Raw genomic sequence first — 24,395 nt, 5'->3', positions numbered from 1 at the left:
GAGTGGAGAGAGAGTGTGGATTTACAACAGAGATAAACATGTCCATAAAGTCTGTATCTGTGTCAGTAATTGTACTGCTGTCAGTGACTGTCCTGTTTTACAGGCCTCTCTTGGGAAAGGAACAGGCTTCACTACCAGCAGCACTGAAGTGCTTGCTTTGATTTGCATTAACTTGCTAGGAGATTAGGTAGGAATGATGGCACAGGAATTGGTACTGGACCTTGGCCTCTCTTGTTTGTTTGAGGTCAAATGACCTCCTAGGATAACTATGTGTTGAAGATAGAACATGGACAGACAATGTTCATTTCCTAAATGAAAATGCAACTTGAATTGATATGGTAGATGTGAAAAATCCTTTCTAACTTCATTTTATAATGTACCTTTAAGGTGACTTCCCTATCACTGTTGATAATTCAACTTAGGTTCCCTCCGGCCCCCCTCCCCCATTTTCCTTTTCTTAGAATTAAAACACAGGGTTTCTCTTTTAGAGCACACATTTCTGCTTAAGAGTGGGCCAGCTAGAGTTAAGGTGAAGACTACATCTGCCTCATCTTAATTCTCAACTATTATTGGCTCTTTCCCATCTGCTTAAGGTGGTATGCCCACAGCCATTTACCATGAGAAAGGCAGTCTCAAAGAGCAGTTCTTAATATTCCTGTCTTTAAAGGGCCCTTTAGGAGCTCTCTCTTTAGTGTTTTCTTTCCTTGTAGTAATTTTGAAAGAAACTGAAATTAAGAGAAGTCCTTTTTAAGTAGATGGAAAAGCAAACACATCGTTTTCTTCTAGTACATTTCATACTCAACAAATCCCTCAAGAACCAAAACTGTCCTTGCATACCCTGAACCTTCTTTGAGATAGGGTTTTGTTGTTGTTGTTGTTGTTTGAGACAGAGTCTTGCTCTGTCACCAGGCTGGAGTGCAGTGGCATGATCTCTGCTCACTACAATCTCCGCCTCCCGGGTTCATGCAATTCCCCTGGCTCAGCCTCCTGAGTAGCTGGGACTACAGGCGTGCACCACCACGCCTGGATAATTTTTTGTATTTTAGTAGAGACGGGGTTTCACCGTGTTGGCCAGGATATTCTCGATCTCCTGACCTCATGATCCGCCCGCCTCGGCCTTCCAAAGTGCTGGGATTACAGGCAGGAGCCACCACACCCAGCCTCCTTGAGGTAGTTTAAAAGCAGAGTAGGTGACAGAAGAGTTTAACAGTGAGGGGATAAGATGTATGATAAGCATCAACCTATAGTCAGCCCAAAAGTCCAAATAATATAATGAGCAGTTAAGTTGACTTCTCCATAACTTGTCTGCTTACATTCCGTTTTGACTGCAACTGACCATGGCCATTTTTCTATCCTGGGAGTGGGAAGATTAAAAGAAGTGATGTGATACAAAATTGTTTGGCATCCTGCCAGAAGCTGTGGTGAAAAGTGTGGTAAAAATTGTGGCAAGAATACAATTTGAAATTATCTGTGGTTTTAATTCCTTATCACACCTCTTGCCATAGTAGAGTTTATTCTTTCTTAACAAGGGATAAACTACTTTCTTTGAGCAAGAGGGATAATCTATTCAGGCCTCTTTGTCAGTCATTTCTTGTCCTCCTTTAGAACAGGGAGTTTTTTTTTTAAACTCCTTAAAACATTTTTTTAAATAACACTTTACTGAGATATCATTCACATACCATAAGGTTTATGTGTTTAAAGTTGACTCTTAATTGGTTTTTAGCACACTCAACAATAAAAAACTATTTGGATATCTAAACTATTGAGATAGTTTTCTCCTTTTCTTTTTCAGTCCATGCTAGCAGTATTCCTCATGGAGTAAGCTTGTGAAATTACATTGTTACCTAATTCTGGTTTGAGGAAACTTCTAGTGTATCACTTGCTATGTCCAATGTAGCAAACAAATACAATAACCTAAAAACAACCTAATAAAACCTAGAGTTATTGTGTTAATACTGTAACTCCTTGTTTTAGGAACTTAAATTTTTTTCTTCAGTGAATGCCCATGTTGGAAGTGCTTGGCATTCATTTTGATGCAGACCTTTATTTTTTCTTTTATTAATTTTATACAATCTGATTGTAAGCACAAGTGTGGACCAAGTTAAGGAGTTTCACCTGTTTACCCAGTCAATTTGTTGAAAGAAGAGGGAGAAGTCTAGCTGGGTCTGATTATGGAAATAAGCTTTCTAATTGCTCAGGTTGAAAAGTTTGTTATTACTAACAATTTCTCCTCCCAGAAAATAGTTGGAAAGGTGGGGAAAGTATAGTATTCTAGCTTTACAGGGGAAGCATTTTTCTTCTGATAGGAGGGAAAATAGTTTATGGTTGTTTGCGTCCATTTCTGCTGCTGTCAGCTGTCAAGTTCAGTAAAAACAAGGGTTTAATTAGCCAACAGTCTCACAGTGTTGGAGGAAAATGTCATTTAAAAAAATACAATAAAATATTATTTGGATAATAAATTGTGTACCTACTATTCTTTGAAATGACTCTGCAAGAGGGATTGATAACTTTGTATTAAAGGTTTAATAAATATAGATGCTAGAGAATGATTCAATCACATGTCTCCAGGTTGAAAGAGGACCGGCAGCTGCCCCTTTAATCAGACTGAGAATGGAATACAATAGTAGCCAGGCTTGAAACTAAAGGGAGGGTTGGAGTATTGATCTGTTTACTTGTAGAAGGGATAATTCTTGGGTTAAAATCCTTATGTGGTGTTTTACTTTTTAAAATCCCAGACTTCCTTGAAACTATAGATTTTAAAACACTTATTTCAAATTATCAAGTAAATGAATATCAATGCCACAAATAGGTCAGGAAAGAAGCCCCTCTTCACTAAATTAAGAAGAAAAGTCATTAAGTCTTCTTTTCTTCCAACAGTTCATTATGAAAAAATTTTAATCACCCAGTAAACCCCACTCTGTATGTGTATATTTTATACATGAATATAGATTTTTAAATCTATATTACATGTGATATTCTCTTCTTCCTCAGCCATTTAGAAGTAAATTTCAGACATCATGGCACTTTACCCCTAAATGTTTAAGAATACATCTCCTAAGAATAAGGATAGTTTTCTATATAATATTATCACATCCAACAAAAATTAATAATAAAAACAATCTAATGTTTTCACATTCAGACCTCCCCAATTGTCCCTAAAAATCTTGTGTAGCGTTTTTATTAAAACCAAGATCCAGTCCAAGTTCTGGCATTGTAAATGCCATTACATTCTTGATAGGAGAACATTGAACACTAAATTCTGCACAGCAGTGCTCTTCTTTTTTTTTTTTTTTTTTTTTTTGAGACGGAGTCTCGCTCTCTTGCCCAGGCTTGGAGTGCAGTGGCATCATCTCAGCTTACCACAACCTCCGCCTCCTGGGTTCAAGTGATTCTCCTGTCTCAGCCTTCCCAGTAGCTGGGACTACAGGCACACACCACCATGCGCAACTAATTTTTGTGTTTTTAGTAGAGAGGGGGCTTCACTATGTTGGCCAGGCTGGTCTCGAACTCTTGACCTCGTTATCCACCCACCTTGGCCTCCCAAAGTGCTGAGATTACAGGCATGAGCCACCGCGCCCTGCCTCACAGTAGCTCTTTTAATAAATATTTACCAGCTTTTTCCTATGGTGAACATATGTTTACTCAAATGACTATCATTTTCTTCTAGAATATTGAGTTTTGAGTTCTCTCTCTACAATAAGCCTGCTTTATCAAGCTTCTTTATTTCTGATATTCTCTCCTTCTTCCAATTGAATTACCTGTAGAATTGATCTTTTCTCTAGTAACTACTCTATTCCACAGAGTCATATTTTTGAAACACAAACTGACATGTGACCTCATTCCCTTCTTCTTAAAATCTATCAACGGCTTCTCATTGTTCTCAAGATCAAGTCAAAAACCTTGAACTTGGCCTTACAGCTCTGCCTGATCTGACCTTTTTCACACCATGCTCCCTTTCTGAGCATGTGTTCTGCACATTCAGAAAACAAGAGGGAAAAGTGAGCTAAATAATCCAGGAAATACCTCTTGGAAGAGATGAAACTTGAAGTAGAATTTGATGTCTAATATTTGTATATAAGAGGAAAGAATACACTTCAGAATGGGAAGGAATTTTTGAGAATGGGATAAGAGATATTTTGGGGGGAAAATTGATAAATTGTAACAGACTAGAGAGATGAAGAGTCAAAGTGATTTCAAGATTTTAAGCCCTTGTGACTAGGAGAATACAATTTAGTGGGGAACTGAGATATGCATTATAAAACTTCAGTTTTGTTTGCTAAGGTGGTGTGAAAACATCTTTGAAGGCCAAGGTGGCATGATCACTTGAGGCCGGGAGTTCAAGACTAGCCTGGACAGCATACTGAGTCCCCATCTCTACAGAAAAATTTAAAAATTAGCTGGCGAGGTGGCTCAAGCCTGTAGTCTCAACTACCTGGGAGGCTGAGGTGGGAAAATCACTTGAGTCCAAGAGTGAGGCTGCAGTGAGCTGTAATCCCACCCTTACCCCACCCTCTATCCTCTGCACTCCAGCCTGGGAGACAGAGTGAGACCCTGCCTCAAAAAAAAAAAAAGCATCTTTGAAATTAATAACTTGATAACTTAAACTACTATCAGGGTTACATAGGCGAAAAGGTTGTGAATATATAGTCTGTTAATTATGATAAAGTACAAGCATATATAACAGGAAATCTAAAATAATTGTGGCCTACACAAGGTAGCATTTTTTTTCGACAAAAAGGAAGGCTGGAGGTAGATGCACCTAGCATGTAGGGCAGTTCCAAAGGTGTCATCAAGGGCTAAAGCTTCCATCCTTCCATCCTAAATATAGTTTATGCACGCTAGAGCTCTAGCCATCGTGCCTGAATTGTGGGCCAGAAGTAGGTGGGATAGGAATTTAATTTAATTTAATTGAAAAAAAGGGATCCCACACAGCTGACACTTTTCTTTTTAAGCAGCCTTCCTGGAAGTCCCGCAGAACTAAATCACCTGGCCTGGCTGAAAAATAATGTAATCGTTTATTCTGAGCTACAATTTTGGTAGTGAAAAAGGTGGTGAATACAGAGGAAGGGGAACATGGATCTTGGAATAGGCAGCCAATATTCTCTGCCATAGCAGAGGACGAGAGACCTATGCAAGAGCAGTGGGGTCAGTAGAAGGATGTGAGGTGACGGTTATGTTGAGAAAGAAGCTCAGAATTAATGATTTTACAGGTGCATGTATGGACTTAGTGATCTTGTTTTCTTTACCACATTAAGCTTGTTTGGTGCTCCATAAATGAGAGTGACTGCGTGCCCAACATGTCCTGTTAAGGGATCTTGCATACCGTTTTTTTCCCCTCCCTTTGTCTATTTCTCCAAGTAAATAAATATTAGAAAATCTCAGCTCTTTTTCATCTTTAGGGAACAAGCCACTCAAGAAATGGTCAGTTTTTAAAATTGCTGAGTAGAACCTGCTATAGATACTTCTAGTATGGAGAAAAGAAACACTTGGATTTCTGATTTCTGTATGTTTACCAAAACAGATTCTAAGATACAAGAAAAATATAGCTAGAGTAATATTTTCTTTTATGCAACTAGCATAGACTAGTGAGTCCAAGAGTTTATTTTTATTTTCACTGTGTTTCACACAGGCTTGATTATAATAGGCTATTGGTGTTGTTGAATGAATGATTGAATTATTTCTGAAACCCATATGAGGTAGACTGTGGTGATATTTAGAAGTTAAAGGCAGTCTTTACGGTTTAATGTAATAAAATGTGCTTCATAGCTAGTAAAAAAGCTATCCTCTCTTTTATGATATATACAGATTGTATAATTAATATAAAGCGACAGTAGCTTTATTACTAATTTAAAATTTAACTCCTAAGAACGCTTTTCAGCAAAAACACAAAAATGGATTCACTTAAAAGCTTTTTAAAAATAGCTTAGCTGAAAACACCAAATAAATTTAGTAGGGTTTTGCTGCTTTAAATGTAAAAAGCAGCATTTTACTGTTAGTATTTAAAGGCGACTCCTTACCTTCTTGTAGCACTTTGTCTACTGCAGAATGTGCATGACTTTGCCCTACTTATGGTGACTGGATTCTCATCCTCTCAATAGGATCAATATTAAGCTAGCCTTCTTTACCTCCTCGATCCATATTAAACCTGTCTTGGAAAGAGCCCGTTTATTGGATAATATAGCTACACCGGGGCTCTATGACAATATCTTTTGCTGCCTCATTAACTCTCGAGCATTAGAACAAGATAAAAATGCCCTAAAGCCTCTTATCTGATGTCTGGTGTAACCTGCTGAAAGCAGGATTGCCATTAGTTTATGTTAGAAATCAAATGACCCTCTCCAGTGCAGGAAGTACTGATTAAACCTGAAGTGTCCCCGGAGGACTCTACAGCTGTCAGAGGGGTGGTGGCTGTCCCTCACGAAAAGGGAAATCTGGGCCAGAGGTCCCTTTGGGGCGGTGCTTTAAGAACCCGCACGTGGCTTCCCCAGCTGTTCTGCTTTGCCTAATGAATTGTTTTACAAGAAGAGGCTGGGTATTATCATCACAAGCTGCCTTCCTTAGGGACTGGAGCAGGCCAAATAATAAGTAATGTTAGTGATGGTAATTGAAATGTGATGGCTCTCCTGAGATCTCTATGGCTCAGGAGCTGGTTGGCACTTGTGGATTGTCTTGTCCTATCAAGGCCCAATTGCCTTGTCCTAGCAAGTGCCTTATTTTTTTCTGTTTTGTAATACCGTCGTGTGCGTTTTTCTCTTCTGTCCCCCATGGAAATTCATTAATAAAAGCTATCTTAGGAACATTACAATGATGTTAACTACAAAAGGAGTAGTTTTAACTTATTCATTTGAATTATCAACACTGTAATAGTAAAGAAGTGGTTTCTGGAGGAAACCACTGCAAAGATCTCTTTGTGCTTTTAAAGGAATATGTTAAACTTATACAAATAATACAAGCTCTTGATTTTAAGAATATTTTAAAATAACATGAAAGGATATAAAGTGAAAAGTAAAATCCTTATGTGCTGAATTTATGAGCGATAACTGCCACCAACAGTTTCTCCATGGATGCTTCCAGACATTTTCTGTACGTAGTAAAGTCTATATACATTACCATACACAGATGCAGTCATAATATACATACTGTTTTGTCGCTTATCTTTTACCCCACAACATATCTTGGATATCTTTCCATAGCAGTACACATAGATCTGCTTCATTGTTTTCCAAATGCTTCATAGGATTTAACCATATGAATGTACCAATTCAAGACTCTTTGTAGATAATTTGACTTGGACCTTACGAATGAAGCCTTACCATACAAACAGGTTGCATCCACTGACTTGCGTTCCATAGTTCAAACTCTGCTTTTACATGAAGTGATTTTCCTTTCTTCAGGAATGTTACATTTTAGTCCAGTATTGTTTTAAAATAAGATATGCTAGAGGTAAAACTTTTAGGGGTGAGGTAGTGTGAGTATTGTCATGCATCATTAGCTGGACATATGTGTAGTGATATGCACCCCACTGTGTGCTTTTAATTTGTTGCTTAGTTAAATGAGAAGTATTCTGTCCCAGATAGGTGGGGAAAACAAATGGCCTTTGATGAGTGTTGTCCAAGGCACTGACTGGCGGCTTCCTCTAAAGTTGAATGAGTGTTTTCTCCCCTAATTTTCTACTTCAGAAGTTCCAGGAATCAAGTTTTGAATGCATTAATGGACTTGGGAAATGATTTGTCAGCACGTGGAAATGAGGACTTAGGTTTCTTGTGTAACAGCTTGGCTAACAAAGCAAGTTTGTGCCTCATGAACTTTAAGGGCCTTGCTGGGAGTGGCAGTGAGGTGAATGAAGCAAAGCAGTTTTCCAGGAGCATTTCAGGTCAGCGATGGGAGAAATCAGTTGTCTTCTCAGTCAAACAGAAACTTAATTTTAGTTGCGTCTGTCTTGATAAGAGAATCTGTATGCAAATTGAATGGTAGAAATTCCACATCCACCAAAGATGGGAGCATTGCAAGCCTTTTTTTAACTCAAAGCTCTTTAGTCCCATTCTCAACACTTCAAAGTTGAAGTTTGACCAAATATTATTGAAGAGATGTACTACTAAATTGCAAAATGCAAACTAGTTTTGTTTCAGACTTTTTATACAGTGTTTTTCCTGTCCTTGATGTTAGTCATTTGAATTGATGGCCAATCCTTAACTTCTTGTCCAAGCCTTTATTAGATTCATGGGATGCAGGTATACATAGATTTCTGGGACTGTTCTGGGCTATTGGCGATCTTGTAGACCTAAACTGTTCAAAGCAGTAGCCCTAACTGCATGTGTTTGTTTAAAGTTAAATTAATTAAAAATAAATAAAATTTAAAATCTAATTCCTCAGTCACACTAGCAAATGCTCAGTAGCCACGTGTCACTAATGGCTACCACACTGGACAGCACTGATCTAGACCAAAGGTCAGCAAACTATGGCTTGCAACCTTTCTTTGTATTCTCTAAGAATGTTTTTTACATTTTTGGGGGCTGTAAAAGTAAAACAAAAACAAAAGCAGAAGAATCTGAAACAGACTGAATGTGGCCTACAAACCTAACCTTTGATTGAATGGGCCACATTCAATCTGTTTGGTTCTTTACAGAAAACCTTTGCTCAGCCCTGGACCTGTGCTTCCTCTTGGTGACATTTTGGCTTTCTGATCAAATTAAGTTAGGACTTTCCATAAGCCATCAGAAGACTAAACCTAATAAGCAAATAGACAAATTTCAGATACAGTTTCTTACTACAGATAGACTATGGAATGAGTCCAGAGCATACACAAATCAGTTCCCTGAAGATAGGACAAGTGGGGTGTGCATTTGAAATAGGAAAATACTTCATAGTATAAATTATCAATTTCCTACAGGCTTTGTGCATAATACCTATAGTTTAACAGAACGTCTTTCTTATTTTGCACACTTCTATGTTCTATACTCTCTTACTCTGACAGAAACAGAATGAGGCTGGGCATAGTGGCTTACGCCCTGTCATCTCAGCACTTTGAGAGGCCAAGGTGGGAGGATCACTTGACCCCAGGGTTCGAGACCAGCCTGGACAACATAGAAAGACCCTGTCTCTGCTAAAAAGCACCAATAAAATTAGCCAGGTGTGGCAGTGTGCCCCTGTGGTCCCAGCTACTTGGGAAGCTGAAATGGGAGGATCCATTTGAGCCCAAGAAGTAGAGCCTGCAGTGAGCTGTGATTGCTCCACTGCACTCCAGACTGGGCAACAGAATGAGAAGCCTCTGTCTCCACACAGCCCTCCAAAAAAGCAGATGCACTTTTTAACAAAGAATTTACTGTGAAGATTTTTTTAACTATACAAATGATAATTTTTTCAAATTTTTAATTGATGCATTATAATTTTACATGTTTATGGGGTACAGTTTGACATTTCAATGCATATATGTTATATAAAGATCAAATCGGGGTAGTTAGCATATCATTACCTCATGCGTTTATTATTTCTTTGTGGTGAGAACATTCAAAAGCCTCTCTTCCAGCTATTTCGTAATATATGATACCTTACTGTTAACTCTAGTCAGCCTGCTGTGCAACAGAACACCAGAACTCCTGTATAATTATAATTTTTTGCCAATTGACCAACCTCTCGTCATCCTCCTCCCCTGCCCTCTTCTCCCCTCTTCTCAATCTCTGGTAACCACTCTGCTTCTATGATCTCAATTTTTTTTTTCTTATATGATTCCACATATGAGTGAGCTCATGGCAGTATTTGTCTTTCTGTGTCTGGCTTATTTCACTTAACATGATGCCCTCCGGGTTCATCCATGTTGTCACACATGACAAGGTTTTATTCTTAAAAAAATTTTTTTTTTTTTTTTTTTTTAAAGACGGGGGTCTCGCTCTGTCACCCAGGCTGGTGTGCAGTGGTACAAACATGGCTCGCTACAGCGTTGACCCTGGGCTCAAGGGATCCTCCTGCCTCAGCCTCTCAAGTAGCTGGTGTGGTAGCCACACCCAGCTAATTTTTTTTTTTTTTAATTGTAGCCACTGGGGAGGGGTCTTACTTTGTTGCCCAGGCTGGTCTCGAACTCCTGGGCTCAATCAATCCTGCCACTTTGGCCTTCCGAAAGGCAGGGATTACAGGTGTGAGCCACTGTGCCCAGCCTCAAATTATTTTTAAACCATCACATTATTTCAGTCTCTCCTAGGAAGAATGCAGCAAAAAAGATTCTTTTTCTGGTATTCTCAACATTTGAGAGATTGTAAGATGTTAAGAAATGTAACTCTAACAAATTCTGATTAAATATAAGATCTATGAAATCTACCTATAAAATGAACACCTGGCACTTCTGTGGTAAATTAGAGAGTCAACTTGTTGCTTTCAAGATAGGACCTTGACATTCATGAGGTAACTTTACAAATTTCCAAGTTTGTGATAACTCATAGTGTATCATTTTCCTTCTAAAATGTGGAAAAGTACAGTTGAAAAAAATTGTTACTCTTTGGGCCTTTGGTATGAATTATTCTATAATTAGAAGTAACTAAAGTATTCTCCCACTAAAGTAAGTGTTACGCTGCAATATGTTTAATTACAAATAGAAATGTTAACTGGAACTTATCTGAATCTTCAAACTCAACATGTCAGATGATCATGAGTTTTGTGGTTGAGATCATGAAGTGTGTACTGAGCCACAGAAAAAGTGACACTTCAACAATAACCTTGAGAACAAGGCACGTGGTAGAAGAGATAAGGGAGATCACTGTGAAACAGTATTCTGAGAGGGAATCTTTGTGAAGTGATCGCTTCTTTCTAAAGAACTCTGAGTGGTAACTGTGGTTGGCTTTTATTCCATGGTATGAAGTCAGTGCAAATTTTAGCAGTTAAAGCTCTATCCATTGATCATAAGCAGTTATGGTGTCAATTAGCTGTTTCTCTGTTAGAATGTTGACTAAATTTACAAAAACCCAAAAAAGTTCTTCTAATTCTTCAGTGTCATCTTTGCCATTCTTTGCCAACTCATCTGTGAGTCTTCTTGCTTTTTCAGTTCTCCCACATCACTTTTATGTGTGCCCTCCAAACCTTTGCCAACCTCTTGCCTCTCCAGTATTAACATTGTATTCTTCTTCATTGCCTGTGAAAATAGTCTTAAAGTTATACACTGCCTCCTTCCTTACAGTATGCCAGTAAGCATCCACTCTTGTGGATCACCTGATTTCCAGTAAAAGATTCTCTGTGGAATCCTTATATAATCAAGGATGTACCTCTTCTAAAGCTGCCTGTTAATAAGTTTGCTATCTTTGTCCATGGCATTTTTTGATACAATGAAAGTGTGGCAAAGTCAAATGCCTTGAGCTTGTGTCTTACAGTCTGGTCGAAAAGTCAGAAGTATTCAGAGGAAGGAACATCACTTAAGGATTTAGAATTGTGAATGATAGCCGTTAAGGATAGCCTTCCACATTTTCCACAGTGGGGAGAACTTGAAATTCAAGCTTAGACATTTCTGGCACTAAGTGTTTTGTGTTTTTGTTTGTTTGTTTCTGGGCCCTTCTAAGAGACAAAACATGAAATGTTTTTGAAACCAGTCCAAAACACCTTGCCCTGTGTCTGAGGGTGTTTTTTTTTTTTTACTGGACTACCAATAGTTGGAAAGACATTCTTTTTATGTCTTAGGGTTTTCAGATTAGTAGGGAAAACTTGATTTTTTCATAAAGACTGCAGATTCTATAACGTGAAATAGTCAAATCTGATTTTAAACTCCCTCATAGAGCTCTATGAGGATATCTGGGTATTTGCAGATTTCACCACTGAATTCCCAACATTTACCATACTTGGTACATAACACATAGGTGCTTACTTTTCCCCTTTCATTATTTTTTCCCAAATCACATTTTGGTCATAAATCCCATGTTTCCTGAATCATCATCACTGCCTTTTCAGAGAAGTATGTATTTTTCTCTGTATTGATGAACGTTTTTGATAAAAGCTGGCATACTTGTTAAAACGTTCCCACACATGGCTGGATACATTATGGAACTATTCATGTCATATATCTGTGCCAGCCCTAAGAAAAGTATGCCTTCCAAATTCCTTTTAGTTCTCTTCAGTTTCCGTAAAATGTTATTTTTATCACATGTGAGAGTACTGCTCGGGAATATCATAGCCATGGTGGGATGCAGGTACTGGGTGGACCACTAGGCTCACTGGCCAGCTAAGTGAATTGATCCTTCAGTGTGTGCTGTTCAGATTTGTTCCTAAGCAAAATTGCATATAAACTCCTGGGTTACATTGACTTTCATGCCTTCATAGTAGGAAGCCCACAGATATTAAAGACTTGAATTCAGATACTAGTAACAATTATAGATTGATTGTTCAGAATAACTTGGTTTCCTTCTTAAGGATAAAGTACAGAAAAATCAACACTGACAAGTTAATCCTAAAAATCACATGGAAATAATTGCAAGGGACCCAGAATAGCTAAACAATCTTGAAAAAGAACAAAATTGAAGGACTTACACTTCCCAGTCTCAAAACCTACTACAAAATTACAGTAATTAAGACAGTGTCGTAGTGGCATAAGGATAGCCATATAAATCAATGGAATATAATTGAGAATCCAGAAATAAACCCCCATATTTACAGTTAATTGGTTTTTGACAAGGACACCAAGATCATTCCATGGGGGAAATGTAGTCTCTTTCAACAACTGGTGCTGGAAAACAATATCCACATGAGGCCAGGCATGGTGGCTCATACCTGTAAACCTAACACTTTGGGACACCGAGGTGGGTGGATCACTTGAGGTCAGGAGTTTGAGACCAGCCTAACCAACATGATGAAACCTCATCTCTACTAAAACTACAAAATTAGCTGGGCATGGCGACGCACACCTGTAATCCCAGCTACTCGGCAGGCTGAGGCAGGAGAATCGCTTGGATCCCTGAGGTGAAGGTTGCAGTGAGCCGAGATCGCACCATTGCGCTCCAACCTGGGCAATAAGAGTGAAACTCCATCTCAAACAAACAAAATATCCACATAAAAATAAAATAAAATAAAATTGGACCCTCTACCTCATATCATATAAAAAATTAACTCAAAATGGATCATGGACCTAAATGTAAGAGCTGAAACTATAGAACATAGGCATAAATCATGACCTTGAATTTGGCAGTAGTTTCTTAGATATGATACCAAAAGAACAAGCCCCATTAAAATTAAACACTTCTGTGCTTCAAAGATACCATCAAGAAAGTACTTGGGTAGGACGGGTGTGGTGACTTATGCCTGAACTCACAGCACCTGTGTTCATAATAGCATTATTCACAATAGCCTAAAGGTGGAAGCAATCCAAATGTTCATTGACGGGTGAATGGACAAACAAAATGTAGTCGATACATACAATGGAATATTATTCAGCCTTTAAAAAGGAAGGAAAATCTGACACACAACCTTGTGGACATTATGCTAAGTGAAATAAGCCAGTCACAAAAAGACAAAACACTATGTAATTCCACTTATCTGAGGTAATTAGAGTATTCAAATTCACAGAGACAGAAAGTAGAATGGGGGCTGGGAGGAATGGGGGAGTTATTGTTTAACAATTAGAGTTTCAGTTTTGCAAGTTGAAAAAGTTCTGGAGATTGGTTGCACAGTGATGCAAACACACTTAATGCCACACTGAACTGTACACTTAAAAATGGTTGAGATGGAACATGTTATGTATATTTCACAGTTTTAAAGTGGGGGAAGGTGACTTTTATGCTATGTGAATTATATCTCAAGTTTTTAAAAGTTATATGGGAAAAGAAGAAAAAAGAAAATAAAACCTATCTAGGAAGCCCAGAAAGATTTGACAAAGTCTATTATAGGCCTGCTCCTAATCAAAGGCCTTTTTTTTTTTTTTTAACATGTAGTGATTTTATATTCCACTTTCCTCAATTCATGAATAAGTCCCTTCTAACTCTCCTCTTCCCTTTATTCTTTTGCAAAATAGATTGGAAATAACCTCCTGATCCTCCCCAGTACTTACGTTAACATCTGGGACCCCACCAAAGGTTCACATCTGTTTCTTAGGATTTTGATATTATCATAGTAAGTAAATATCTATTATGTAAACCAATGTGCTAGACACTGGGTGTCAAAAATACATAAGCTCCTCTCACGGCACTTATAATCTGACTAGAGAGACAAGGCAAATGTATAAAAAGTTTGATCACAGTACAAGAGCATATGTACTGAGCTACTCGAGGGGCATAGAAGTTGACAGAAATGAGAGCCCACAGTAGGCCAAAGGTGTTTGGAAAAAGTCTTATAAAAAAAGTGGAATATAAACTGGAACAACAACAACAAATCCTACTTATCAACAGTGGCAAATTGGTTTCCTTCTTGCTGTAAGATTCCATGTAAAATGTAGTATTTTATATAGCAGTTGCTATTTGATTAACCTGCAAAAATTATTTTTTTCTCATATTCGTTTCCCTTGTTAGTATCCCAGTTTGTTAGTACAGAAAAGAAATTGCTTGATTGTCTATTCCTCCACATATAGATCAGTATGTTAAGGAGGCGAAGTAACTTTACATCATAATTTGGCCACTGGGCCATGCAACAGCCTGTCTAGCTTTACCCTGCTAATCCTGTAAGTGGCAACAAAGAGATAAGAAAGCCACTATCAAGTGTCTGTGGCTTAGGATGAGTTTGACCTGCACCTTGACAATGATTTTGATTATTTCTATTTCCCATGGTGAATGGATTTACTACCTATCAGAGTCACAAAAACCCCCTAATTTTTAAATATTTTGGGGTTTTTCTTCTACATGTTAAATGTTAACTCCTGTGACGTGCGGTGATGATTTCTGAATTTTCAGTGGGCACAACTTATTGTTGAAGCACCGAAGTAGTTGGTTACTATTGCAGCTAATTCTTATTTAAATGAGTAAGAGTTCTTTGGAATGATTAGGCAGCACAGTTTTAAAAATTCACAGCAACACTGATGTATATCAGTTTTGGCTTGGCCGACTTTGACCCAGGGCTGTGCAGTGTTTTATAACCCTCAGCTACATAAGGACACATACTTGTAGCATCACTTTTGTAGCAGATATTTTTATAACTCTACAAAACGATTAGACTGATGTAAAGCAATTCTCTAAATTCATAGGTATTAAAATATTCTGGCAGCTGTCTCCTATTTGCCTTTAAGTTGAGACATCATGATGAGATAAGACTGTACCAGGCCTGATAGGTACATGAATGAGGTTATGCGTGGTATTCTCACATTATTGACAAGGGTCTTTGTCACTATAAATAGGAGAATTATTGGGGGAGGGGTTGCCATTATAGTAATTCCGATTCAATTCCAGCAATATTCTTGTTTTTCATAAACCCTTTTCCTTCAAAACACATTCCATGCAATCAGATAAGAAAGAATGATATAAAAATGCCTTTGAATTCTAACTAAAATAATTCAGCTTATAGTTAAAATATATAATATCTTTATCTGGGAGTCTGAGTTATTGATTAGGGTTAGAGAGTGTTTAGGAGAACCTAGATGAAAGAAATCTACTGGTAAATTGGCTGTAGGGTACAGTGATGTGGGATACAGACTCTTCTGTTTGCAAAATAGGCTTCTACCAACCCGTAGACTCCAGGTCATAGTCCTCAAGGGGGACCAAGAGTCTGGAAAGGTCTTGTGTTACGATCTTAGCAGCTCTCTAATCTCTGTTTCCCTAAGTGCTTCATACTGCTTCTAAGTGTCTCAAATTCTTTTAACTAAGAACAATTTATAGTTAAAAGATTGTCCCCCTGCTGAGAAATAGGAGGCTTTAAATGGCAGATGATTATCAGTACAACCATTTTGGAAAACTGTTAGGCAGTATCTACTAAAACTGATCATACCTCTACCCTATGCCTCAGTAATTTTTATGCTATGTACACTAGAAATACATATGCATACATTGTGTGCTGAAAGATAAAGATATATACAAAAATGTTTGGAGCAGCACTATTTTTTAATTGACCCAAACTGGAAACAATCTCAAATCAATTGGCAGTAGAATGAATAAATAATGCAAAAATTTATTATACAAGAACATAATAGAATACTGTATAGCCATGAAAATGAACCAGCTGTTGCTACATGCAACAATATGAATGAATCTCAGGAATATATATAACATTGAATCATGAAGCTAGATACAAAAGAGTTTATATTGTACAGTTTCGTTTCTATAAAGTTCAGAAACAAGCAGAGCTAATCCATGGTGATACAAATCCAAATAATGGTTGCACTGGGGTTATGATGATGGCTGGGAGGGGGCCTGAGGAGGAGGCTTCTGCAGTGCTGGTAATGATTCTCTATGTACCTATACATGGTTGTTACATAGTATCCTTAGGATTTGTACATTTTTCTGTTCATATGTTATACTTTTTTAAATTAACTAAAAAAATATTTAAAGACAAATAGTGACTGAGATAAAAACGAAAATGAATACACTCTAAGGGCTAAATAGCCCGTCTGACCTTAAATTGAAATGATAGCACTTAAAGCCTTTCTGGTTTGATATGGGAAGCTCATGAAAAAAGGATATTGAGCATCAGTAGTTTTCCAGCCAGTTAGGAAAAGAAGATGTTGAAGATGAAGGAAACCAACCCTCCCGCCCCCCTGCTCCAAGCTTCAGATTTCAAAATATTTCTTGAGCAGGCCTTATGTAATGGGATATGAGTAACTGGAATTGTTTTCTAAGGTATTTTTGTCATGGGCAGCTATGAATGTACACAACCTTTTCTGCCTTAGAGGTTTGTTTTTTAACATAAGCCTCCTTAAAATACAATTTTTATACCCAGAGTCATTAATTGAGGTCACCGGAATAGAGAAAGGGTGGTGATGAATGTGATTCGGTAGATGGCAGTATTCCCTTTGAAGTTTTTAGTTAAAATGTGGGTATACTGGGGTATAGCAACTTTTTTCGGTGGGAATGAAGAAAAGTCACATACTGGGATAATTAGACCAGAAAGAACATTTTATTATTTTTGTCCATTTGTGTTATTACTATTGTGAATGAAGCGATAATAACAACAGCATACAAAGTAAGAGGAAGTTTGTTTAAGGTAGTATTGCTTTAAGTGGGCATTATTGGATAGAACACTTGGAAAATATTTGGCCAGTGTCTTTTTTTCCTGTCTTATATTTAGGAAGATTGAGATAATGACTAACTGCTTTGTACAAAGATGTCAGTGAAATTTATTAATGAGGTGATTAGGATGCAGTTGAGCAGAAATTAAAAGAAAAAAGTGATTGACCAGTCTGGTTTTGCTGGTTATTTTAGTATGAATCAAATGCTATTTGAATAGATTCTCTTTTTTAATGTTGAAATTTTCTTGTAATAGTAGCGCTTGGTGGGCTTTAAGACTCTTTGCCATATAGGGGTTTTGTAAGGAATTTGACATGGATTATAGTAACATGCCATAGAAGTCAAGAGTTATCAGCCAGTTAAAAGGATGAAACATGGCTATCGTGCAGAACAAGAGATCAAGTAACAAACTAATCAGTTGGAGTCAGAAGAACTACATTCAAGTTCTGACTTTGCTCCTTATTAGCTAGTGACCTTGGGCAAATCACTTAACCTGCCATTTTTTTTGTTTTTTTTTTCTCATCTGTGAAAAATATAGTTGATAAATAACTGCTGTGCCTTCCCCACAGGTTGTTAAGTTCATCAAATGGGTGCATTGTCTTATTTAAGAGTGCTGTGTCAGGCAGAGTGCAGTGGCTCACGCCTGTAATCCTATCACTTTGGGAGGCTGAGGTGGGCGTATCACTTGAGGCTGAGGTCAGAACTTCAAGACCAGCCTGTCCAACATGGTGAAACCCCATCTCTATTAAAAATACAAAAATTAGCCTGGCATGGTGGCACGTGTTTGTAATCCCAGCTACTTGGGAGGCTGAGGCACGAGAACCACTTGAACCCGGGAGGCGGAGGCTGCAGTGAGCAAAGAGTGCTGTGTTAATGGTGATGGACTCTGCAGATGGGCTCTACATTGTTTTTATACTGTTCAATTGACTTTTGTTTCCTCCTGTTCTGCCTTTAGTCATCAGGTGCCTGCTAAGAAACATTGATAATCATTACTTCAACAACCATCATTATGAGTTCCTACTAATAGGTACTTCACTAAGTGCTTTAGGTACATAGTCTCTAAAGCCTCACAACAGCCCTGTAAGTTGGAACATTGTCTCCATTTTACAGTTAGCAAAGGTCTGGACTAGCTCAAGAGCTGTGAATCAATCCAAGCCAGCTGACTCCATAGCCGTTGCTTTTAGTTTATTATGCTATGCCTGCCATTATGCACTTGAGTTTTGACTTTTCTGTATCTAGTATTTTAGTAGCCAGGGCCAGCTGGGCGCGGTGGCTCACGCCTGTAATCCCAGCACTTTGCAAGGCCGAAGTGGGCAGATCACAAGGTCAGGAGTTTGAGACCAGCCTGGTCAACATGATGAAACCCCATCTCTACTAAAAATACAAAAATTAGCTGGGCGTGGTGGCACATGCCTGTAATCCCAGCTACTCAGGAGGCTGAGGCAGGAGAATCGCTTGAACCTGGGAAGCAGAGGTTGCAGTGAGCTGAGATCGCACCACTGCCCTCCAGCTGGGGCAACAGAGCAAGACTGTGTCTCAAAAAAAAGCCAGGACCATAGATAGTATTTTTATGTATTAGATACTTAAATGAAAGACACTGAACCTTAGTGGAAAAATTTATTATTGTATTTCCCTTTGTAGTTAACAGAATCCTAGTGCATGCAATAACTAATTTGGGAGGGGGAGGAGTTGTGCTCCTGACCTGAGCCTACCTTTTATCTTTACCAGAGCACATGCAAATCACTTCTTGAAGATTCAGACAAGGAGAGGAACACAGTAAAGAATCTAAAGAATGTTAATGTCTGGTTTGAGAATATATTATAATTTTATTTGCAGATACCCCTCCCAACTATATTCTAATGTTAGAACTAGTTTGTTTGTTTTTTTCTTGTGTGTGTATGCTTTATGGGGGTTTCCCATTCATTGTAATAGTCATTGATATTTTGTATGGGGTTATCTTCTTGAGAATACATTTAAAACTGGTAACTAAATATGCTAATAACTAAATATATTTTTGCTATTCATATTAGGTTAAAAATAAATAAGTATATATGAACATTTTCATTTATAAACATGTTATCTTTTAATATTCCAAAAATATTGTTTTTAATGGAAAATGATTTTTTTTTTTTTTTTTTTTTTGTGAGATAGAGTTTTGCTGCGTCGCCCAGGCTGGAGTACAGTGGTACAATCTTGGCTCACTGCAACCTCCACCCTCCAGGTTCAAGCGATTCTCCTGCTTCAACCTCCCGAGTAGCTGGGATTATAGATGTCCACCACCATGCCCGGCTAATTTTTGTATTTTTAGTAGAGATGGGGTTTCACCATGTTGACCAGGCTGGTTTCGAACTCCTGACTTCAGGTGATCCACCTGCCTCTGCCTCCCAAAGTGCTGGGATTACAGGCATGAGCCACCATGCCTGGCAGAAAATGATTTTTTAAAGCTATATCTTTTCTTGTAAAAACATAAAAATTATTTATGTTTTGGCCAGCTTCTGATTTAGTTTATAAATTGTCACTAGTTGTTTTTCAGTAAATTATAAATTTTAGAATATTTTTAAATTTACAGGAAAATTAAGAAGGAGAGTTCCCATATAACCCACATGGAATTTCCCCTGTTGTCATTAGTGTGGTACATTTACTATAGTTAATGAACCAATAAAGTCCATACTTTATTCAGATTTCCTTAGCTTTTCCTTAATGTTTTTTTTTTTCTGTTCCAGGTCCCATCTAGGATACTATATTACATTTAGTTGTCATGTCTTCTTAGGCTCATGTTGGCGTGACAGTTTCTCAGACTTTCCTTGTTTATTGATAGCCGTGACAGTTTTAAAGAGTACAGTCAGGCATATTGTAGAATATCCCTCAGCTGGGATTTGTCTGATGTATTTCTCATAATTATGGTTTGCTTTTCACTATGTAAACTAGGCTATATGTGGAGGTTGCTCTTAATCATAATGAGCTCTATAAGGAAGGCAGATTAGGATTTGAAAATATTGACTGTGGTTAACCAAAGATAAGCACTGACATCATTCTTTGTTGGATCTGAAACACTGGCCACATTTTTTATATTTTATCATTTTTCTGAAGCAGCCAGTCCTAATTCTGGCTAGAAGTAAGAGTCTAGGTTATATGATCTGCTCATATCCCTGAAACAGTTTCTTTTCTAATTGCACCTATTGGGGCAGTTGGGATGGGTTTTAATGTTACTCCTAAGAGCTTTATTTAATCTGTATTGGCCTTTTAATTAGTAATGGGCAATTCTGGGTGAATTGCTAATTGATTAGAGTTGTGGAAATTATCCACAAAGCTGTTTTGTCTCTGCAGCCTAGAAGATACAAGATTAAAACAGGATCTGGTTTAGTTACTAGTGTAAGATGAATGCTTGAAAAGTATTATTTTAGTGGCTTTGGTTTGTATTCCAGCCTGGTGTTGGCTTTAACTCTGCTAAGAATTATTGTCTTTTAACTCACTGAGGTCCTCAATTCTACTCCATTAAGGGCCACTTTTCTGCCAATCAAAAAGCAGCATCCCTGAGATTGATTTTTGTTACAGTGAATAGTAATGGCTGCCTAGTGACAACATTTCAAACTCTTTTATGTAAACAGAAAGCAATCAAATAAGTACTAATCCAAGGATTATGTGGACCCAAATCCTGTGGCCAAAAGAATCTCTGCAGTGTGTGTCTCTGGCTCTTTGCCTTCTAGTGCCAAGCAGCCCCTCTTCTTCTTCCTGGAAAGCTTGCTTTTTGCTTGTGCTGCTGCCTGTTAGATTTCAGTGTGCTAAAATCAAAACACTCCTGCAGCTCCTGAATGAAATTCAAAAAGACACTTACATTTCCATAAATAAATTAGGAATTCAGTGGTTTCTTCGGGCTAATCAGGGCAGGCTGATAAACCTTGCTAGCTGTTTAATAAATGAATTGTGACTGATTACCTATTAATATGGACGCCTCAGGAATTCACCCTGGGGGAAGCAGAGCAGTGAAATAGAGAGGGGCATGGCCCCTTGGGAAATCAGGGCTTCATGTTTGCAGCTTAAATATCTCTGTGAAGTATCAATAAGGAGGTAATTGAATTTTGAACACAAACATGAGCGCCGGATGGATGAAAGGGGGTGGGGGATCTGATCGTCTCTTCTCTGCCCCTTCATTCTCCCCTCCCATTTTCCTTGGAGACCACTCTAGTAAAGATAGATGCTAAATCCATTAAATAAAGATTAGACTTGGTCATAGTAGAAAATGGCAGCTTAGCTAGATCCCCAGGCAAATTGGAGCCTTTTGCAATACAGAAAATTAAAATATACATTTTTAACAAGTGTGCTGTCTTCCTAGCAATAATTCTGGGCTAGCTTGTGGGGTTTGCTCCTCCTTCAGATTGGCTTTTGTTTGGGCAGATCACTTTCTCTTGTATTAATGCCAATCTTTTATGTATTCCTGGAGCAGAAGGGACTGGGTTTATTTATTTATTTTTAAAGCTTCTGTTGAGGCCTTTCCTCTAGCATCCTGCTTGCTTGTAATCAGAGGAGTGGGAAGGAGATTAGTGTCCCATGAATTGACGGTAGATAAATGTTCCCTCCCCTTAACTGGTGGGTCCAGAAGAGCCCAATCACTTGTATTTCAGGGATGATTGGAGACTGTACAGCCAAGCAAGAAAAGGGCTTACAGATTGAAATAAACATTGATGTTTTAGATGCAATTTTACTTGGCTTTATTTCCTGTAGATAAGGTTATTGATTTGCTTTGTCCTCCTATTTTAAGCCAGGTAAAGTCATATTAATATAGGAAAAAAGAATTGGCATTATTTGGTTACAGATTATAATATTCCTTTTTTAGCAATAACAAAAAACAAACATCAAGCCTTAAATGCTTTTGTTATGTTGATGTGAATGCCCAGTATTTTTTTTTTTTTAGAGTAACCCTTGTTTACATGTCAATCTACAATTCTAATAACCCTTTCCTATAGTCAGTCTATCAACAAGTATAAATTGAGCATCTGTTAAGTGTGTAGCATGGTCAATGGTGAGAAAAGTCTATCCTCTGCTACCACAGATACTTCTTTTCTTTGTTTTTGTTTTTTATGGTTTTGTTTTTTGTTTGCTTTCTTTTTTTTTGAGACGGAGTCTCGCTCTGTCGCCCAGGCTGGAGTGCAGTGGCCAGATCTCAGCTCACTGCAAGCTCCGCCCCCCGGGTTTACGCCATTCTCCTGCCTCAGCCTCCCGAGTAGCTGGGACTACAGGCGCCCGCCACCTCGCCCGGCTAGTTTTTTATATTTTTTACTAGAGACGGGGTTTCACCGTATTAGCCAGGATGGTCTTGATCTCCTGACCTCATGATCCGCCCGTCTCGGCCTCCCAAAGTGCTGGGATTACAGGCTGGAGCCACCGCGCCCGGCCGCTTTCATTATTTTTAATTGACACATAATAATTGCACATATTTGTGAGTTATAGGGTGATATTTTGATACATGTATACAGTGTATAATGATCAAATCAAGGTAACTAGTATATCCATCACCTCAAACATTTATTATTTCTTTGTGTTGGGAACATTCAAAATCTGCTCCTCTGGCTATTTGAAAATATACAATAAATTGTTGTTAACTATAGTCACCTTACAGTTCTATAGAACACTAGACCTTAGTCCCCCTATCTAGCTGTAATTTTGTATCCATTGACCAATCTCTCCCTATCCTTACCTCTCCCATCCTTACCTCTCCCCTCCCCTTCCTAGCCTCCAGTAACCACTATTCTACTCCGTACTTAGGAGATCAACTTTTTTAGCTTTTACATGTGAGTGAGAAAATGTAGTATTTATCTTTCTGTGCCTGGCTTATTTCATTTAATATAATGTCCTCTAGTTCCATCCATGTTGCCAGGAATGACCAAATTTCATTTTTTTATATGACTAAGTAGTATTTCATTATGTATGTATACCACATTTTCTTTTTTCTTTTTTCTTTTTTTTTTTTTTGAGATGAAATTTCGCTCTTGTCACCTAGGCTGGAGTGCAGTGTTGCGATCTTGGCTGACTGCAACCTCCACCTCCCAGGTTCAAACGATTCTCCTCCCTCAACCTCCCAAATAGCTGGGACTACAGGCATGTGCCACCACACCCGGCTAATTTTTGTATTTTTAGTAAAGATGGGGTTTCTTCATGTTAGCCAGGCTGGTCTCGAACTCCTAACCTCAGGTGATTCCCCCACCTCGGCCTCCCAAAGCGCTGGGATTGCAGGCGTGAGCCACCATGCCTGGCCTCCACATTTTCTTTATCCATTCATCTGTTGATAGACGCTTAGGTTGATTCTATATCTTGGCTAATCACAGATACTTCTTTGAAAACAAAGTGTATCATGGCATATTCCTGCTATATATATATATTTTTTTTAATTTATTTATTTATTTTAGAGACAGGGTCTCACTCTGTCACTCAGGCTGGAGTGCAGTGGTGTAAACTTGGCCCACCTCAGCCTCGACCTCCTGGGCTGAAGGGATCCTCCCACCTTAGCCTCCCAAGTAGCTGGGACTACTCACCACCACACCTGACTCATTTTTTGTTATTTTTGTGTGTGTGGAGATGGAATTGCTCTGTGCTGCCCAGGCTGGAATTATAGGGATGAGCCACCGTGCTCAGCATACTCCTTCTTGTCAGAGTGCTGTGTCTGCTTGGGTCCTACAAGATAAAATTCAAATTCTCAGGCTTTCAAAAAGTGCCTTCCTGACATTGATCCAGGCTTTCTGTAGTGTCATCATTCTATGGGATCTACGCCTGAGGCTCTGGGGATTTCCTTTGGAAGAACAAATGTGGAACTTCTTGGTCTCAGATTAAGGACTTTGTGCATCCTTTGCCAAATGGTGTTTCAAATGTTCACAATTCTTTCTTTCAACTTCAGAGGTATACTGTTCAGATTTTCAACAATTTGCCCTTAGGACATTCACTTTATAATTTAACTTTGTTTGCAGCAATGGAGGAAACCTTTCTTGTTAAGACAATTAAGATGTCTGTGCTTTCTATCATCACTGCTCTCTCTTTTTTTTTTTCTTTTTTTTTGAGACAGAGTCTCCCTCTGTTGCCCATGCTAGAGCACAGTAGCGCAATCTCAGCTCACTGCAACCTCCGCCTCCCAGGTTTAACTGATTCTTGTACCTAAGCCTCCTGAGAGCCAGGATTACAGGCATGCGCCACATGCCTGGCTAATTTTTGTATTTTTAGTAGAGATGGAGTTTCACTATGTTGGCCAGGCTGGTCTCAAACTCCTGACCTCAAGTAATCCTCTCGCCTCAGCCT

The 24,395-nt window shown here is 38.4% G+C and overlaps 1 protein-coding gene and 1 long non-coding RNA gene across 2 annotated transcripts in view; one reads left to right on the top strand and one right to left on the bottom strand.

The window, feature by feature from the left end:
• LIN52 (lin-52 DREAM MuvB core complex component) overlaps positions 1-24,395 on the top strand; it is a 117,254-nt gene that overhangs the window by 51,063 nt on the left and 41,796 nt on the right. The gene's annotated exons all lie outside the window — the stretch shown is intronic.
• On the bottom strand, positions 3,332-24,367 carry LOC117069356. Its single transcript, XR_004431512.1, has 3 exons — positions 24,255-24,367; positions 23,153-23,178; positions 3,332-3,372 (listed from the first exon to the last, which is right to left on the bottom strand). It is a non-coding gene; the product is annotated as an uncharacterized LOC117069356 (long non-coding RNA).

This window comes from Trachypithecus francoisi, unplaced genomic scaffold (assembly GCF_009764315.1).
Source record: "Trachypithecus francoisi isolate TF-2019V2 unplaced genomic scaffold, Tfra_2.0 Lachesis_group3, whole genome shotgun sequence".
Taxonomy (NCBI): domain Eukaryota; kingdom Metazoa; phylum Chordata; class Mammalia; order Primates; family Cercopithecidae; genus Trachypithecus; species Trachypithecus francoisi.
Note: the sequence above shows the minus strand (reverse complement) of the source record. Positions and strands in the feature narration are given on the sequence as shown.